Source organism: Penaeus vannamei, chromosome 18 (genome assembly GCF_042767895.1).
Source record: "Penaeus vannamei isolate JL-2024 chromosome 18, ASM4276789v1, whole genome shotgun sequence".
Classification (NCBI taxonomy): Eukaryota; Metazoa; Arthropoda; class Malacostraca; order Decapoda; family Penaeidae; genus Penaeus; species Penaeus vannamei.
The window spans coordinates 30697631-30705130 of NC_091566.1; the positions used below are offsets into that span (position 1 = coordinate 30697631).

Below are 7500 nucleotides of genomic sequence, written 5' to 3' on the forward strand. Positions count from 1 at the left end.
ATAGCAAAAAAAAATTACCAGCACTATCAATATTGACATCATTTTTTTTATAAACATTTATAATTACCATAATAACATTACTAACAACAGTATTAAATACTAGAAAATATCGCAAATCAAAGAAAAGGGTAAACAGGTGAAACAGGTAATTCTTGTAATTGGTTCACTGGTGACTGCTTGTGAAGCCATCAATATGTAAAAACAATTACGGAATTAAACACAGTGGGTAAGGCATGTACACACATACTATCCCTAGCAGCAAGTGATTAATATGACTTACAAAAATGGAAAGGGAGAGAATGCTTGTAAACATTCTCTTTCCTTCTTTCCTGGAGTCTATTCATGAATTCCTTTTTTGTTTTATTTCTATCTGGAAATCTAATATGAAATTATAAAGCAATGTAATACCAGTACCAGGTTATTGAGATATTTATGTATCCCCCTCACATGAAAATCACCTAGAGTTTAGTAGTAAAAGATGCATACACATGGTCTAACACTTTCTAAATCTAAACTTTTAGGGTTCATAATAGTCACGGCAGAAAAAATTCCCAGACTTGCAAAGCCTTTTGATAGCCATTTTCAAAGACTTTTCAAGGACTTTTTGATCATCATCACATCATAATGTAATTGAACTTTGAAGGCAATAATACATTATATGAACATACACAAGGTCCAGGTTTTTTATTCAATTCAAAAATACACAAGTAACAAAATTCCCATTCATCACGATTCTTCAAAGAGTTTGGCAGGTTAAAATTCAAATTTAAGGACTTTTAAAGACTATTAAGAATTACCTCAGATTCAAAGATATTTACAGACTTTCCAGACCTGAAAAAAAAATTCACAGATATTCGTGGAAATTCAATTCTCTGAACCCTATATCTGATAAATAATCAGATTAGAGAGTGCCTACCAACCAACGCACAAGAAAAAAAAAATATATATATATATATAAATAAATAAATAATAATAATAATTAACCCATCAGCGACGGGTAAAAATTTTGTCAAGTTTACATATGCACCAGCTTGTTGGCGCGCACCGGCAGTTTCCCCTGTTTGTGCCCGGCTCGATCGGCCAATGGGTTAATAAAAAAATAAAATAAAATAAATAAATAAAAATAAATAAATAAACTCCCTAAACAATAAAACTAATGAACACAAAGTCTACCAATCATACAGACATAGAGATACTAATATCATTAATGCAACTTACATTTATATCAGCAAAATAAGCTGCTACATGATACAACAGACGTATACAAGTTAACGCTAAACTGAATTTCAACTTTGGAGGTAATTGAAAATATCACCACTTTTTCATGTACCTTACAAAGTTCAACTGATCACCAAACAATGAATTTGGGTGACTGTTATCATCATAACTGATAACTTATCAGATTAGAGAGCGCCTACCAACCAAAGCACAAGAAAAAAGTAATAATAATAAATAAATAAATAAATAAATAAATAAATAAAAATAAATAAATAAAAAATCATAAAAGTAAATAAATAAACTCCCTAAACAATAAAACTAATGAATATGAAGTCTACCAATCATATTTCAATTACTACAAATGGCTATTGAAGAAAAAATGGCTCAAGGGAAGACAGTACAGGTTTGTTTTCAAGCAAGTGCTCCATAATTCCCCAGAAGTTTATCACTGCTTTAAGTTGCTAATACCTAAAAATAGCTTTAAATTCAATTCACTCTTCTGGAAATAACAGGGTCTCAAATTGAATGTGGGTTGATACTAACTCTTATTCACAAGCATATTCAAGAATATAAGGACCAAAGTTTCTTTCACTTTCTGTATACGTATAAAAAAAACAAGAAATCATAACTACCCCAATATCATAGTTTATTAGTTATAATGATACCAGAGTGTGTACACAGAAAAAAATATTACAATAATAAAATAAATAATATAAATATATAGTATTCAATAAATTATATATTAATTCATTTTACTATAATATGCATAAGAATAGTGTGTCTGGCACATACCCTCCATGCAGACTAAAATCGACTCTTGACAACCAAGGTAGGCCTATTGTCATACATTCTGACTTCATTTTCCTATGCCTGGCTTAAGGAACATGTTTTGTGTATGCTCTAAATACCTCCATTACCAATATTCTTCTATAACATTCCTATCTTTATCTTACCTATATCACTTCAATCTTTTTTTTTTTTCTCTCTCTCTCTCTCTCTCTTACAGTGGGGTTCCCAAAGAAATATATGTGTAAATCATTCAATTCTAAGATGCCAGAAGATAAATATAAAAGAAATGAATGTACACATTGTCTCACCCTTAACTTCTTCACATAGCCAGACCTCTGCCCCCTGCTTCTCATCGGCTCTTGGCAAGTTCTCAGACTAAGACTAAGCATTTAATACTTATGGCAAAAAAACTCTAAGTATCCCCCTAATGCAATATAAAAGGTAATTTTTGAAGACATCTAAAAATAATCTTTTGTAATTGTGACAGGGTCATAACTCCCTAAGAATATAAATGATGGAACAGGAACAAGCTAGAGGTATACATCAAATACATATAAAATAATTCAGATTCTAAAAGTGATTTTTTCTTCTTCTAATCTCTCTTAAAAAAATTACAATATATTCCAAAACTACTCAAAAATAGGCAGCATAAAAAAACAAACTAATAGCCAAACCCATAAAATAAATCTGAAGTAGGATAAAATACGGGATATAAAAATAAAATGGTCGGTGATTCTTTACAGTACAGATACACTTGTCAGACTAAGTCTCCAACTCCATGTCACTCTTTATTTACCAATCTAAATTGTCATGACAGAGATTTCAACTTCTCCAACATAGATTGGAGTGTTCTGTCCCTGCATGACCCCCCACACACCAACCTTACATCCCCCATTATTTCACACACAAACAGAGACCAACCCTTTTACCGATACTCTCATCCATGGAAAACACATACCACAGAAAATACCTTCAAGCAGACATACACTTCTCTGGTTCTCCAGGGACTTAGGCAGACACCATAAAAAATGACTCTACAGACATGCACATACATCCAACACTCCAGAAAATTGGCCCACTTTTAAATCCTTTCAAAGAACATTTTCCAAAAATACAAAGAAAGAGGAACACAAACAGCAGACAAGACACAGCCATCAAAAACACCAACAACACTTGTGACAGACCCAGAACACAACACACCCTTCCAATATGTTTTCACACATAAAAATGTCAAAACATCCAAATTTATCAGATAGCTCTTATCCTCTAATCCCTTCACTTGATATCTAGACCAATGGCATCCTGAAACTGCAGACAATATTAGACCAAAACAAAACCACTGGCCCAGATCAAATCTTGCCCTTGCTCCTACAAAATAATTTTTCACTCAATCACTTGTCCCAGGCATCCTACCTGTAGACTGACTTTGTGCAAATATCACCCCCTTTTCAAGACATGTGACCGAACAGACCCAACTAGCTACTGCTCCATCTCCCTCATATCAATCATTTGCAAAAATTTTAAACACATATTACATAAATACATCATGAATCATACTGACACTCACACCCTTACAGACACACATGGTTTGTTGTGTGTCTGTAAGGGGGTCCAGGGGCTGGCCCCGGTAGGGAAATACCCCAGGGAAGGGGGCCCGGGGGGGAATGCCTCCAGTAGGGGGTTGGGAAAGTAGGCTTCGTCTGTACAGCAAAATACCCCCAGGGCAGGGGTCCGGGGGCTTGCCCCCAGTAGGGAAATACCCTTGTGAAAGGGGTCTGGGGGCATGCCCCTAGTACAGGGTTATGAAGATGTGCTTCGTTTGTGCAATGATCTTTAAAAAAAATTAATCAGAATTTCAGAAACACTGACACCGGTACAGGCATCTTGCAGCAGCAAGTGAACAAAAAGTTTACATGTTTATCAAATGTTTTCATTTCAATAATTTTTTTCTACTTTCTTTTATTGACTTTTAATCTGAATTTTGGCTCGACTTTTTCATTCTTTCCCATTTTTTCACTTTGTTATTGCAAAGTTTAGCTTGAGTTTTTCATTTTTACTCTGTCTTTCACTTTCTTACAAAGTTTGTCTTGAGTTTTTCATTTCTACACTTTTTTTCACTTTTTTAATACGAAGCTTGGCTCAGGGTTTTCATTTTTACACACTCTCACTTTTTTAATCCGGACTCTCGTTCTGCTGTCCTACTTAGAATTAACTTACTTTAAAATTAGCCATTTCTTGTTAATTTATTTTTGGTAATAATAAAAATAAAATAAAAATAAAAATCTAAAATTAAATTTTAAAAATGTGATAAACTCTAAATGTTTAATATAAAATCAATTTTTGTCGACTTTACAGATGTTGATAATTTCTTAAAGCAAATAACAGACAATAGTCTTTAATTGCACCTTAGAAAGCCTGGAGATACCTGAGGAGAAACACAATCTACGTCGTGTTATCGCTATCTCCAAATTCGCACCAAAGTGACTGATTTGGCCCAGATAGTCATGATTACAACCAGACCAGCACATACACAAGACCAGTTAAGCCCTGAACTTCATTGTTGTTATTCAACAATCTAAATTGCTGAGACTGGACATGCCCGAGTGAGTTGATGGGGGACTCTGTCCCACTACACCCTGCAACAAATATTGTCTTCACCTTGGTATGCACAGCAAGATAAAGCTGAAACTCTGGAGCGCTGCATGGAGTTTGGCTGCAAAAACCATGATCTTTTTCCTTTATTCGCAGCATAGCTGTTTATGTCTGCAGATTATTTCTTGTACCAATAACAAACTTTTTGTACTCAACAAGAATTTACCCTAGCATAGTGTGTTGAAACTGAAAAGAATAACCAGGTCCCTCCACACTGCATTAATTCCTCCATATATATTTTTATAGAGGGTAAGAGGAATCCATCGTTACCAAAAATCATCATGATCCGTTATGCAAAGGTACTGTGAAAAATTACAATCAAATCAATTGCTTGAGAAAGTATTTCAGCTGATGAATTGTTATCAGGTCTTTCTTTGCATTTCTAAAAAATTAAGCATTAGATATAATTGGTAAAAATTATCTTTGATGAAATGGTTATAGAAACGGAAAAAAAATTGTGCCACAGCCCATTAATCCTCAAGTAGAAACGGATCCATTTCTCTTATCTATAAAAAATCTTTTTGCAGAGACAGACACCCGGAACACTTTCTCAAATTGAAATCAAGGTTGTCAAATGCAGCAGAGTACTGCTGTTAGGTTAGATAGGTAAGGTAAGGTAAGGTAAGGTAAGGTAAGGTAAGGTAAGGTAAGGTAAGGTAAGGTAAGGTAAGGTAAGGTAAGGTAAGGTAAGGTAAGGTAAGGTAAGGTAAGGTAAGGTAAGGTAAGGTAAGGTAAGGTAAGGTAAGGTAAGGTAAGGTAAGGTAAGGTAAGGTAAGGTAAGGTAAGGTAAGGTAAGGTAAGGTAAGGTAAGGTAAGGTAAGGTAAGGTAAGGTCAGGTCAGGTCAGGTCAGGTCAGGTCAGGTCAGGTCAGGTCAGGTCAGGTCAGGTCAGGTCAGATAAGATAAGGTAAGATTAGGTTAGGTTAGGAACCGGATCCGTGCCTCCAAGAAGGAAAATCATTGTGTAGAAATGGATCCATTTCTATAACTCTTACTATATAAATATGTTGCATATAGCCAACAAGTTATGGTCAATCTCACTCTCCTAAAGAAATAAAGCTCACAAATGGACAAACACTAACATTTAAATATATAATTTTCCTTATAAAAGACAGCGTTTCACTTTGAAATGAGCGCGCCATGGTGTGTGATCTGGCAGCAGGACCAAGAAAATGTGAAACACTCGTTGCGTACGATTCTACAGAGGGTATAGATAAATATTAAAATATGAAAATGAAGTATCATAACATCAATAAAAGACTTTAAAGGCATAAATGTGTAACAGCAGACACAGATAATTAGCCAAATATCATTTTGACAAGCGTGTAGTAATAAACGGACTAGTTTGACAACGCAATAATGCAATCATGGGTCAGTGTTGTGTTTTTCTTTGCAAGATAAACAAGCTGATGGACAGAATTTGAAAGGCAAGCACGCATTATATTTTCATAATTTAGCGGCAACTATATGGCCGCTGCAGCTTAAACTATGTTCTATCCCACTCTATAAGATGGCAGTGTCCATATCTCTCTATCTTTGTGCGTCGATGTCTGTAATCTCTACCAGAGAGAATCCTCCATGTACTCATGCTATGTGGGACCAGTGTTGCCAAGTCTGTCTGACGCTCTCTCCTGTCGCGGAGGATTCTTTGTTTTCCTGGGCAAGCTGGGGGGGGGGGGGGGTTGCACTAAACAATAAAGTGACTGATTCTGTGTATATTACTTATATTTCTCTGGTACCTTTCATGCCCTCCCCTGCTATCGAGGGAAGATGGTGAGAGAATCCAATGATACCAAAATTGTTATCATCTATCATCTTGACATATTATAAAATATTACCCAATATCTACTATTTCTGTTCTGGAAAGAGATGGTTAATACACCTCCTTGGCAATCTGTTACATAAGACAACACATCAAGCTGTATCTTGTCTAATTTACATGCCTTTGACAAAACAAGGAATCCTATGGCCAGAGCAGTCCTGTAAAATTACCTTCTCCAATGAGGAATCAATCCACCCCTCCCTGACAGAATAAATGTGATGGTGGTTTGCAGGTGTAAGCCAGAAAAAGCCGCTGAGAAACCGCGACAATTGCTTGACACTGCAATGTTGTTCTAGTCGACAGCGTTATTAGGGGATTCGGCAAAACAGTGCCGATTTTATTAGGAAACGTCATATATCGGAGCTACAGCAGGCGGCTTCAATAACATTTACAGAAATCTCATTTCTTTATGTCTAACCCTCATTTGCAACCTAATTAACCTGGACAGCTACTGCCCCCACTCCTCTAATGCCAAAGCACAAAGAAATTATATGACTACATTCGCAATGCAGCCAATATTAAAGTGTTTACATTTGTGATTCTGACACCATTCAATGCATAGCCTTGATTCCCTTTTCATTAATATGAGTCTTTTAAACCCTAGTTTAACGACATTCTAGTTTGCTTTTTGACAAAGTTACATTATAACTTTACCTGCATGTCATTTTCTTACTGATGTGTGGGAAAACATGGAGTTAAATCAAAAAAATAATAAAACTGACGAGCAGAAACTCCTGCTACACTCATGTACGAAACACATCTGACTATCGAACTAAGGGATACGACCTCACTTGTTGTGCCGGAGGCCGACGATGTGTATATATATATAATGAATAGCCGTTTTTATGGATTACTTAGCTTTTATTATTTCTAGAGAAATAATTTGTTCCTACAGCTATGCCTAAGTAGTGTCTTTTAAAAATACGATACTCGAGAAGGCACAATGTTTTTAAAAATCTTGTGCTAACATTTACATAACGATGCAAAGGCAATTGCATTTAGTAAGGAGTCTCTGTGAAA

The 7500-nt window shown here is 35.4% G+C and overlaps 1 protein-coding gene across 3 annotated transcripts in view; it reads right to left on the reverse strand.

Annotated features, from left to right (window-relative positions):
• LOC113829629 (glycoprotein-N-acetylgalactosamine 3-beta-galactosyltransferase 1) overlaps nucleotides 1–7257 on the reverse strand; it is a gene marked incomplete at its 3' end in the record, with an annotated part of 24111 nt that extends 16854 nt beyond the window's left edge. For 2 of the 3 annotated variants that reach the window (XM_070133129.1, XM_070133127.1), the window contains 1 exon segment: nucleotides 7135–7257. 3 annotated transcript variants of the gene reach the window in all.
• Between the last annotated feature and the right edge of the window lie 243 nt (nucleotides 7258–7500).